Here is a 13,440-nt window from a genome sequence, read left to right on the forward strand (position 1 = left end):
GTCAGGGAAGGAGATTGTTAGTAGGGGATAGACCTAATTAAAATGCGATTTGCACTACAAGGAGCTTATGGAGAAAGCCTGTATTTTAAGGATGACTAAAAATGTATCAAAAGGCTTTTCTTTTTTTAAATAGAGTGGGATGTTATTCTGGTGAAGGGATTTGCTGTGTAAGAATTTCTTTGAGTGACATGCAGCATGGAGAAGTCATGGCTTTGTCACTCAAAGCATTCCAGGAGAATACTTTCAGATTTTGCTTTGCGTGTTCCACATCCAGAATGCATCTAACATTCTAATGCTACTAGAATATACCAACATTACCAACATTCGTTCTCATGAAGATGGTGCTGGTGACAGGCATAACAGCTTCCTTTCACTACTAAGTGCACTTTAAAAATTAACCTCACACCACTCCAGATGATTTGATAATTGCTGGGAACTGGATTGAGTTTCTAATGTGGATTTATATCCACTGATACCTGAGAACACATATTACTAGATTCACATACAAAGCAAATAGTTTTGACCGCTGGAAATGTGACACCCATTGACATTATAAGATGTTTAAAGTTTAGAGGGAAAAAAAGTTTATAAGAAGCTTGTTGATTATTGATTTAATGTCCGTGTAGTTTATGTAGTTTATGTTTTCGGTATTTTTGGTATTTTTGCTACTGTTCTTTTAACAATTAAGGATTATTGTTTTTAAAAAAATACAAAACCATGTCTATAATGTCATTAAAAACATGCATTAAAATGGAGGAAGTTCATATTTACAAACAGTTTTCAGTACATAGTCTTGAACTGTGTTTGCTGAAATAAGCATTTCCTGTGTTCATTACAAAACATGGAAAGACTCATTTCATGATACAAAGGGGAATTGGGTTTCTCCTTTTCTCCTTTAGAAATAAATATTTAATCACAAATTCTTGCTCAAATGTTGTACCCTACTCTCTAGGTGTCTGATTTCTCTGTTTGCCCTCTCATTTTCAAGGATCAGGACTGCCTGTAGGTTGCATTCAGAACAGGCCTTGTTGTTCCTAAGGGAGCAATTTAACTGGTTTCTAGATGGGTGTGCACTTATTTTCTCTTTCTTTAATTTGAGACTGTGGGAATCTGTAACCCATTCTCTTTCTTTCTGTTGCTTAAGGCATTTTGCTTAAGAAAAAGGTTGAGACAGCATTCCTAGGATGTGTGATATTTGATTCTGATATTACGGTGTCTATATCTATTGATTTCTAGTAGTATTTTTAGGGGGAGAGGAAATAAAAAAGAAAGATAGGCTAAGGCTCTTTTTTCACTTTTGTTTTACCTAGGGCCATTTCTCACTGTTGTCTCCCATGTGAATTCCAAGCACCTCTTTTTCACTTACTCCCCTTTAAGCTCCATCGAGCTGGTACAGTACTGAAGGTAAAATATGAATTGACATTGCACAAATCTTCTGCAGATGGAGGTTTGTTTGTTTAAATACAACTCATAAAGTATCCCCAGTAAATCAGACCCCAGTATTAGTATAGTGAAACCGGTGTATCCGTGTATTCATTCAAAAATGATGAACAGGTGTAAGTGATTGTACAGGTAAAAAGACATAGTAGTATTAAATGTAAGCAAAATGTCTTCATTTCTAGCAGATGGATACAGTTAGCATCAAAATAATAAATAATTCAGTTTTTTTTTGTTGTTGTGTATAGAAAAAGACAGGCATTTTAAAATGAGATTTGAAAACAGAAATTCCCACACACTGCACATTTGATCCTTTTAAAAAGTTAAAAAACAGGTCATGTTTAGGACAGCTAAGCCATAAAAATTGTTCTTTTTTCATTCAGAGGTATCCAATTCTGGTTCTCGTTTTCAGATTTTCATTCTATCTCTAAATGAACAATCAGCAAGTTAGCTACTTCATGTGCTGGTACTTTAAAATGACATGCTGGCTTTCTGTGGCCAGGATTGGGTCCTTCTTTATACTGTTGTACATGCTACAAATTTAACTTTAGAATAACAAACCCTCAGTTATAAATGACATTCAGTTAGTGTTACAAATAAGCATTAGAAAATAAGGGTTTAATAAGGGTAAATTTAGATGTCTAGCATGGAAAATTCAAAAATGACAGAAAGCAAGGAGATCAACTGTGGAATTTAATTCGACATAATTAAATCGGTGTTAAACAGGTATTAAGTAGTAGTTTTAATTTGCTTCTATTCTTTGCATATGGAATTTAGAATGAGTATATCCAAAGGCAGAAATTACATTTTAAATCTTAAAAGCATAGTAATCTAGAGGGGTTTTTTAAAGGGTTTTTTTAAGGGTTCATAAAATGCTTAATATAACTTCACTATAGACTAAGAATAAAAATTCTTTTAAGCAATGGATCTTTATATCATTCTTGTGTGAGAGAAGGAACTACAATTCTCTTTTGGTGAAAAAGGACAGGTGTGATAATTATTTAAGCTGGCAGTAGCACTACTAGCAGTTAATATATTTCTGCAGTTCAGAATTGCCAATTGGTTTTCTACTGCCATGAAACTTTGTATCATACATTCTTAATTCTCTTTCTGCTAAAACTTTGTAATAGCATGAAAGGGATAAGAACCACGCATTCTTTCCTCAGAAACATGCACTTGTTAGTACTGTCAACCACTTCTCACACTGTGACCCACAGAGTGACCGTGGTTTAGCATAAACAGGACAATAAGCAGTTCTTGTTGGCAGCACTGCTAGTTCAAAAGCACTCGGAAACCCATAGGGTTCACTGCTGTGTGCTGAAGCCAAGAATGTCCTGGCCAACTGAAGCTCACCCAAACCCAGTGGCTCCTGCCTGGGGAATCACAGTTGCAGTTACTAATGATAAAGCCAAAACCCTAACAGGTGTTGTCTGGACTGTGTGACTCCAGCTTAATTTACTGTTTGGCGACTAAAAGGTAAGTTTGGGGTGGTAAAAAAAAAATTATAATAGATCTTTCAGTAAATCATATGTACAAATTTAGAACTAAGTGACAAAATTTAACAATAAAAATCTTATAAATGGTTAGGCAAAATTAAACAGTTAAAGAAAAACAATATGGTTTCTGAAACCCCAGTAACCAGGTGGCCATTTTTCCATTTCCAGAGTTTTTTTTCATGAAGTTTAGCTCCTGTTGAGTTTTAAAGTTGTCGTGGCTTGAGAAGAAGCTTAGTCTCCCAACTTGCAAAACCCTTCTATGACTGGGAGGGGATGAGTCAGCCTAAAAGAAAGATGGGATTACAGGATTAGAAACAGTGTTTTTTTGTTTAGTAGTGTCCATCCAACATGGAGGCAAGGGAGGGCTTAATGTGGTAGCCACGAGATGGATGTTGTGATTTTCAGAAGATGATAATGATGCAGTGCCCCATTGCTTGCTCATTCAACCGTTATCCCCTTCAGCCTAAGCTGGAAACAGACTGTGTGCAAGTATAGTGTTCACTAAACTACATGGTGCGTTACTTTTGTAAGGTTGATGTGGTATGTCATGTTGATACTTTTAGGGTTTTGCTTAGTACTATCGACCAGAATTATATATTTTTTTCATTAGATGTTTTGTTATATTATACTTTACATTTATGAATTAATGTAAATTAAGCTTTTTTAAGCTTCAAAATGATGTATATTCTTTTAGTTTTTCTTTGCTTTAAGCAGTATGATGGATATTGTCTTTGCATTGTGTATTAACTTTAAAAAAGAAAAAAATATTATCTTCATTTTGAGTCTGATACTACTTTTAGTCTTCGTCTTTTGGAAAAAAAGCTGTGATTTCCTTTCAGCATGCATGGATAGTGAGCACTTTACTAGCTCAAGGCTCAATAAGTTTGTTGTTTGTCCTCTGAATATCATACCAATGTGCTCTTGCCTGTGAGTACAGTATCAGCACAGGATTGTCATGATTTTAATTTCTTATTTTCTTAAGCAACACAGGCATATTAATAACTGTCCTTGGAGAGTGAACCAAGTGAGTGGGTAGTAGTGTACAATAAACAGTCTAGAACATCTGAAGAAAAATAGTGACTGCACTCAAAAGGTCAGTTTCAGACAGAAAATTAATGAGTATTGAATGAAGTGCCGAGTATCCATTGAAGAGATGACATTACACATTTACTTTATATGGAGACGCTCACAATTGTCCTCCACAAAGTCAGTTCTTCAGCACAAGTGGCAGTACTTGTTACATCACACTGTGCACGTCCTTTTTAAATGAAATTGGTGTCCTGATTTCCAGCTGAATGATTTGCTCTGGGTCAGTGTGCCATGGCACATCACAAGGCCTCACGGTTCAAAAAATGATTACAGTGCAGGTTCTATAGGTCATGGAAACTAGGGGACACTGGCTGCCAGTGGCCATTTCTGTTCTCACCAAGCTGGATTCACCTACCCTGCAGATAGATGGCTTGCCCCAGATTTCATCATCAGGCTCATATCTGGGCAATGTCAGGCATGTCTAACGATTTGACTTAAAACCTAATATGTAGGTTATGGAAGTAGCCACAGAGACAACTACAACAAATGCGTACATTTATAATCATAGAATGCATTTTAATTGACTATTCAGTCACCCGCAAAACTGATTGAAGCCGGTACATTATGGAGAGGTATCTAACACAATCTAACCAGTAAAGGTTTATTCCATGGTGAAAAGAAAAGAATCACAACGTTTCGGCTGTAGAGCCTTCTTCAGGTGTCTGTCGGGAGTCTTTGGGTGTTGGGTGTCTGAAGAAGGCTCCACAGCCGAAACGTTGTGCTTCTTTTTTTCCCTTTTCAACATGGAATAAACCTTTACTTGTTCCTTTGCAGCCTACGCATGCTGGCGCAGCTACCTACTTGAACTAACACAATCTTACTTTCAAAGACTATTTCTGCAATTTCATTTTACATCTTCAGTGTTCTCCCTTCAACTTCTTTGTGTATTCCTTTTATAAGAGTGATAACCCTGGGAGAAGGATTAATTTGTATTGGTAAAACATTGTTTATATTTCTGTCGTTCTGTTCACAGTATATTTTGCCTTTGTTGGCAATATAGGGTTTTTGTTTGATTTCCTTTATCCAGGCATTCATCCTAGCCCAGTACCTATCATGATATCCTTCTGTTACATCTCAAGTTAAGTGCATTAACGTGACAATTTGAAAAGCAATAAATGCTGTATATAGCCAGTCACATATCTGTATTCAAAACACAGGAGTCACCAGGATTCAACTCAACAAAAAAATGTGCACTGCTTCTTGTAGGCAGAGCTAAAAGCAAGTTTCAAACTGAGGCATATACTGCTCCAAAAAGCATAGAGCTAGTGAACCGTCAGGGTGTCCACAAGAAAACAGCAGGGTTTGCATGAAGGGTCACAGCAGGACAAAGCAAGCTTTCGTTGTCTCTTAGCTGTTCTATCAGCAGGAGGTTTCATGTTCTACAGTAGGGCCACTCAAGAAGGGAGGAAAGGGGGCATCCTCATCCTCTCTTGGTGGTGTGTCGAAGCACAAGTGTTATAAATTAGCAGGATGTCCACATGACCTTTAGCCTTACCTCTGCTCTTACTCCATTGTTCTGTGCCTAATTATATCCAAAAGGCATTCAGCAACTGCCTGAATAATAACTATTTTTGTGTGGCTTCCTGAGCTTCTCATTCACAGAACCTTTGTGTTATTGAATAAAAAGGACAGATGTATTCATGGATACATATGCACATGTAGATATAGGTCAATAGATCTAAATCTCCATTTGATGTTACCTGGATTCCTGGTGATAACACTTTTAAGTAATGATTTTTTAAAAGCTCAATGATAAGCTCACAACATAAGTAAGAATGGTGAAAGTCTGTTTACATTTGGCGTACACTGGTATGAACATTCCCTCCGTTAGATCTATATCAGAAAAGGGACACAATTTCCTTCTGATAGTGATGATGGTCATGTACTTGTAAAATATGTTGTAAAAGTGTTGCTTTAAAATCGTAGAAAATGTGTGTGACCTGTTATTGGCAAAGGGCTGCAGCAGATACATGCTTACCTTGCATAAAGAGGAATGTGGATGCTGACTTTTTCCTCAAGGGCTGACTGGGTTGTGTGTCTTTTACAGTATAAGGGACCTTTAGGGGAGACAGTTGACAAAGTAGGTCAGTTTAGGTCAGCTGTGCAAGACTGTGCTTCCAACGAATTAAGCAGAGCTTTTCTATTTTTTTCATCCTGTCAAAACCAATAAGCATAATTTTAAGCTCTGATCCTAACTTCAGTGTGTATGTTCTCATTTTTACGCAAAATTCTTCTCTTGAATATTTAATCTTTGAAGTCTTTGTTTCTTGTTATGCTGTGATTGTTGTTATTTTCTATTGAAATTATTTATTATTGTTGGTTTAGTGGAAGCAGCTGTGGGTGGTACAGTAGTTGATAAAAAAGTAAATAAGACTGCGTACCCTGGTCCTATAGTATATGCAGCAGTTGGTGAATTTTGCTAAATCCTTTTCTTTTATCAGTGGTCAGTCTTCCCTTATTCCTTGGTTTAGAAGCATGTGCTTGTGCCAGGAATAGATGTTTGTTGAGAGCTTCCTGTGTTTCCTCTCATGTTTTGAGCTAACGTTTTCAATTAAAATCCCCTTGCACTGACATTGGGCAGGATGAATAAGTCATACCATGTGACTTATGTTATGTATGGTCATTCCCAGCCTGTGCCTCAGCGCATTGGCAACGCTGATGCTATTGTAGTCTGCCAGATTTTGAATGCATGGGATGTTATGTACCAACCCTTCCAGCTTTTATTGCATTTTGTGGCAGATAGCTACCCCCTCCTGTCATCTGAAGCGAAATTAAGAATTTAGTCCACATTAATACTGAATGCGTGCCTGCTGCTATTTCAGTATATCGTACAAAAAGAAAACATTTAATGTTTTTGTAAGTGAAGGCTATACTAAGCTAATTAATACAACAGAATCTGTGACAGAAGTAGGAATCACCTTGTTGTTCCACATTAATTATGAATACAATTTATTTCTGTTCACTTAAATAGCAACCTTTTAGGTTGTCAAATAGTTATTCTTTTGTTCTGTCATTGTTTCTCTATTGCCATTAATAATAGAAATGATACTTAGAGCAACACAGTTTAAAAGCAAAGCATAACAGGTTGCGTAAAATTTTATCTGCTGCTAATTCATAATATGTTCATAATTAAATATAAATTTAATTCTTGAAAAGAAAATATAATTCCCTTGATCCAGTTTTATTAAAAACACATGAAAGCTTACAAAGAAGAGGAGGCCATTCAACCCATCTAGCCCGTTTGGTAGCTGCTAATTGCAAAGATCTCATCCAGCCTTGTCTTGAAAGAAGCCAAAGTATCAGTTTTGACAACATGGCTGATTAGCTTGTTTCATACACCTACAAACCACAACACTTGGAAATAAACAGGCAGACAAATACCAGCACTAGACAAGCAACAACATGACCTTTATAATGTGTGGGGTCCTCTTAATTGTCTGCCTCTCTCATTCTTAAAGTCCTGATAAACTGTGCCTGCTGAGAATATCGTGGACGTGAGTTCTGTTTTATCAAGGCTGGGGCTTGCATCTGTTTGCGGTGCCTGAGGATAATACATTAGAGCAAGAGAGGTGGGTGAGGTAAGATGGGACAAAGCAATAGGTGGGGGTGCTGCCAGCTCAAAAGCATTAGAGATGTCAACAAGTACCCACTTGAGAGCAAAAGGAAGAAGAATCTCGTTAAGAGGATTAATTGAAAGTGGTTGGCATGGAAACTTGGCCCACAGTCTGTCAGGAAACAAACCTTGCTATTTTATTGAATAGATTTAACTTCTGAAGCATGGCTGTCTATGAAAAAGTGAAGGAAAAAAGCTACACTGTGTTCATTTTGAAAAGATGGCTTGAAAGAGTATCTGTAGGAACTGCTAAGCTTTCACACTGAGGAGAACCTTGTAATGCCATGATTAGCACGCTTGATTTAAGTTTATCTGTAGACCCTTAAATCATTTCCAAACTTCAGAGCAGTAAAGAAAAGGTATGGAATGGCCTTTTTGTTGTACAGAGTGGGTTTGTCTTGTCAATGGGCAGCTGTATTGAATGCATTTTAAATGATTAAGTTAAGTTTCTGTAGTTATTTATTGTACATTGTTGTGATCCTTTTTTGTATGCCATACTCTTCCAAGCTCTTAACAGAGAGAAGAGTCTAATATTGCCTTACAGATCATTCTGCTTTGCCCTTTTCAGATTATATCTGTAGAGTGGGAGTCTTAGTGCTTTCTGGTCTAGTGTTTTTTTTAACATCTCGATAAGGACAAACCATCAAGAGGATAAGGGCTCCCCCTAAGGCATGTACTTGTCTGAGTCTGAGACGGGATTAAAAACTAGGGTCTCCTTCATTTTAGTCCTTAATCCAGATATGTCCTTTTCTTTATGGCTTTTATGATGGCTTTACAGTTAGCAAGTCACCGCAACATTCTTGTTCTGCATGATCAGGATTATGCAATCGTACTTGCTTATAGTGTTCCTATATCTGATGGTGTTTAACATTTTTTAATTAAGCGTTTGGGACACCTACTGCTTAATTCCCCCTAGAATGACAAGAAATTTACAATACATTCACATAAAGATCAGATTTAGAGTTATTTAATGCTAAAGATTGTCATCAGTGTTGCTTTTTTGCCAAAAAGACTTCATTTTCTTTCTTCAGAGAGTAGACAAGATCAAAGAGTATTCTGCAACCATAAGCAGTTTTGTCTCTCAGATGTATCACACAGAACAAGTCCTAACATGGTAGAAATGTATTATAGTGAAGTGTAGATTAAAAAAAATGTGCAGTACATTTCCCAAGCAAATCACTTGTAAACATCACTGCCTATAGCTAAATAATTGGTCGCTGTCCTTTGGCATGTGTTTCTATAAAAAAAAAAATGCATAAACATGCTTGAGTTAGTCGCCCTGGTCTTCTGTAAGTCTCTGGAGACCACCCAGCACAAGGATTTGATCGCAGGACAGAGCTGAACACTGCAGGCAGCATAAGAACAATACGATATAGCAGGTAAACAGGACCAAGTCCCCTGTCTCCTGCAAAGCATCACCACAGAGAGATAATAACGAAAAGAAATCCTGCTGTTAGCCCTGAGCCTTCACTAGTGGAATTGATGCTGGCACAGCTCCCTCTCCGCATACAATATGTTTGAGAGAGAGAAGAAGAAGAGAAAATAAAGCTTGAGAGAGAAACCCACTGTGAAAGGCACCCATGATTTTTAAAGCTGACCTTTCCCTGTATAATTACACTTTTGATCAGTTTTAATTATCTGAAGACATACACATTTTCAGTACTAACCTAGATGTGGTATTGCTGTTTTCTTACTGGTTTTTAATTATAAAGACACTAGCATTTTAAAAGATAATGGACACCCAAATGACTAACAAAGGTAGTTATTCAGCTATTCAGCAAAGACTATAAGTGTCAAAGGTCACTGGATATGAAAACAACATTTTGACCACACTCTAAACACAGGGCAGGAATTGTACATCTGCTTTCCTCTGTACTAATTAGCAGAGGAAGGGGTGTAAAGTACTGACGTGTGTGTCTTCCCAGCATTGAACCCTGTAGGGATATGCAGGAAGAAAACAAAAGGGAAAAAATAACCTTTAATAGCTTCACCTTCACAAACGTATGTGACATTTTTCTTTTCTCCTTCATAAAAAGAATGACATCTATTAGACCTTCTTATGAAAGTTGTTTTACCATGATAATGATATAAGCATTGGGAATTATTTATAAAGCATTTGAATCTTTATTTCTGGATTGTAGTGTTGAAGACAAAGGCCAGAGGAAATCTATATGTAATTAATCAGCAGATCATTTTTTTCTGCTCGTGTGGCAAAAAATATACTTGTGACTTCTTGTTAAACATATGCCTAGGATCCATTTTTTGAATGTGATCTTATGAAGTGTATGACTTTGTATTGAAGTGTAATGTGTTGATATTGTTGTGCTGGGTTTGAGAGGTAAACAGAAAAAAAAGTCATCATTCAGATATTTAAATAAAAAATGTGGTAAGCTAACACAGCTACTGCGTCAGAGAAAAAAATATTGAAGCTCCAATCCATGGGAAAAAATACTTTTTTTTAGTTCATGTCTTAGTTTCTTTTTTTCTTTTTCCATCGATAGAAGACAAACCTACAGTACTCTGTCCAGCATACATTCTACTTTTGTTTGCTGGTAAATGTTGTGCCAAGGTTTCCTTAAAAACTTCAGTCTTTTAAATGGAGAGGTTAGTCATTTATGGGTGTGGATAGGAATAATGGGACAGCTGCCAGAGACTTGGGTTATCATTTGAAGTACCTATATCCTATAGTGACTAAGTGATGAACGTGCTGTACAACACCCATCATTTTATGAAAGACTACCATTTGTGATTGAGTTCGATACTTCTAAATAAAGCAGCACAAAAAATGGTTTATAAAAAAGAGGTAAAAAGAAGACAGATATTAGGTAAAATTTATTGTTTTGTTGCCAAGATGATATTTTTGTCAAGCAGCAAGCAAAAAGAGCAGTATTAACATTTTGGCACCTTTCATCTTCTAGCATAATAGGTTATGAAAAAGCATTAAATTAATGTTATAATGCTCTCTGTTTATTTATGCATTGTTAATCATGCCTTTTAAGGTGAATTTCAAGGCTGTTTATATGTACATGTGTGAATGCTTGCAATTAGTCTATGACTGTAATGCTATACAACTGAGATACGCTGTGTTATAGAAATAATGTTAAGTATGATTTAAATTAGAGATAACGTGTGCACAGAAGAAGAGCTCAAAAAAGTATGTTTTGAGATCTATGGTGTCTATGAGTTAAAACTAGTCAGTGCTTCCTGCAGGGCTTCTTGTATTATTAATTAATTTGCCCCATGTTTTATCCAAAGCGACTTATATTTGCAAACATGTATGCATTTGGGTGAAGTATCTTGCTTAGGGCTACAACAGCAGCTCTGCTCCTGGGATTTGAACCCCCAACCTTCCAGTTATAGATTCTAACCACTGCCCTACACTGCTGCCTACACTTTCACAACCTCGTCACATTTCTGTCAGTTCACAGACAGAAAATGGGAAATCAGTTTATCTTGACACCCTCGCAGCATTCCTACAGTGCAAATTAAACTTGGATATAGTCAAACTTGCGATCACTCCTCATTTGAAGGAACTGGCTGAAAGTGTAGCTCAGAATGATCTTATCCCATAGTCAAAATGCTTCATTTTTTAAGAACTTTTGAGAAAGTTAAACATTTCTTTTCGCCTTTTGTTATCTCTGTATATGTTGTGGTTACGTTACATTCTGTTACATTTTGTTTCATGAAAATGTTTTAAATTAACATCTTTTGTAGATTGGATGTGTTTTTTGTTTATTTGGGAATGAGTTACATGTGTTTTATTTATATATTTATTAAATGCTCAGAATTGCTGATGTACACATTTTGAAAGTATTGTTACTAGGTATATAGCACAATAATTGCAGTGCTATAAAATGACCACGTTGTTATCTTGACTTGCTTTTGTGAAGAGTACACCATGGGTATTGGACCTTTCCTTATGTCACCAGGGAAGCGTCATTATGTCATGGAAGTCACAGGTCCAGTGACTGAGAAGATTAGTTGATTCATAGAGCAGTTCTAGGGTGGTGGGAATCAAGCCAACACTTTCATTTTTTTGCAAACTGCATCTGCAAACTGCATTTTATGCTTTGCTTTTGCAACCTCCAAGCTAGCAACTGTTTCTTCCATTTATGATATTCTGTATAGATTATCTTGTGTCATTTGTAGGATAATTGCATACTGTATAGTGTAAGTATTTTAGTACTACAGTTAAAAGTATTGAAATTATCTAACACATCCACATCCTAGCTATTAATGTCAGCCTTTAGCATGAACGTCTGCATCAGGTCTCATGTAACACACAAGCCCAAGCTACCACATAGTGCTGTGATAGTATCTGCTTGTTTTACGTTTGGTGTTTTTTTCACTTACAATGTTGTAATCACTTCTATGCGAATGCTGCTTATTTTCTCAAGGCCAGACTGCTCATTTTAGACCAAATGTAAGACAAATGTTGACAGTTTTCAAAAACAAGACACTATTGGTACAAACAGTCAGATAGTCCCTTCTGCTGTATACTGCACAGTATACAGTATACAATCACAGATGATCCTGTCCTCGTGAGATCCAGATTCCTCAACCATAACACTCTTTTTTATAAAAATAATGATGTAGCCTCAGTCACAGGACAAAGAAATGTGTTTCTTCCTTGTATGGCATGTATCGTTTTCTCCAAAACACTGTAGTCTGAGTTGAAGACTGATACTTTTTTATTTCTTCTCTAATTGGTTTATATGAATTTGTGTTTTTAGATTTTTTGAGCCATGCTGTGGAATCACAAAGAGTCAGACACAGTGGGACATGCTAAGGTTTCTGCAGTTTACTTAAAGGCGTGACCTCAATTTGTTATGTTTGACTAAACAAATAGAGCATACTGTATGTAAGGAAAATGTCTTGGGTTGTGTTCTCCAACTCAGTGTACGATGAAGAAATCCTTTTAATCTTAATGCAAAGGAAGGTAACACTACTATAAGACTTATATCACAACCTGATGCACACTGATCTGTGAGGAAGTAACCTTTCACAGGTATGCCGAGGAGGTAATAAATTAGTAAAACAATGCAGCTTCAGAGCTCATTAGCACAGATGCTGGAGGGGCTGGCTGTTTGTTCCCTGACAGATGTCTGTAGACAGAGGTGATGCCCCGGATTTGTGGAGGCTTCAATGCCCTCATCTTGTTCAGATGATAAAAAAACAGATTGTCTGTGGTCCAGCCCCATAGCCCATTGCACTGCATTACTGACACTTTGACCCTCCCTGTTATGGGAAAAAAATCACAGCTCTCTGCTATCTGGAGAAGGTCTGTGAATCCATCTAGACATTGTAACATCTTGTACTACAAGAATATTCAGGAAATTGAGTGCCCCCTAAAAGCAGTCTTTAAAATGATTTTCTTGTCAGAGCAACAGCAACAACCAGTTCTTTCATTGAGAGGTCAGTCTAAAGTCTAGTCTTGTTTATCATTCTTGTGGGCTGATCAGCGATTAAGTACCAATATTCAGTCTGAGTCTCTCTACAAATATATAGTTTTAGTGGAGGCTGAAGTGCAGTGTATAAATGAGACTGAGAAGAGACAACGTTTTTTTGTTACATGCAACATTTAAATGATTACATATATTTATTTTAATCATTTAAATTTTAAGTACAACATAAAAACCTTTTCAATTTTATGTATATATGTGTATGTGCATAAATAACATTTTATGAAACACACCATATTTCTGAAACAGCATAAAAAATAATGAAATAACTTTCATAATGTGCAGTTTACTTTCTAATAGAATCCTGTATCTGAGGTATCGGAGTATATTGGGGAAGTCCATT

At 36.5% G+C, this 13,440-nt stretch overlaps 1 protein-coding gene across 2 annotated transcripts in view; it reads left to right on the top strand.

The window, feature by feature from the left end:
• The window catches only part of LOC148821273 (protocadherin-1-like), a 174,087-nt gene that overhangs the window by 122,364 nt on the left and 38,283 nt on the right, over window positions 1–13,440 (top strand). The window lies entirely within an intron of this gene.

Source organism: Atractosteus spatula, chromosome 14 (genome assembly GCF_055471065.1).
Source record: "Atractosteus spatula isolate fAtrSpa1 chromosome 14, fAtrSpa1.hap1, whole genome shotgun sequence".
Lineage (NCBI taxonomy): Eukaryota > Metazoa > Chordata > Actinopteri > Semionotiformes > Lepisosteidae > Atractosteus > Atractosteus spatula.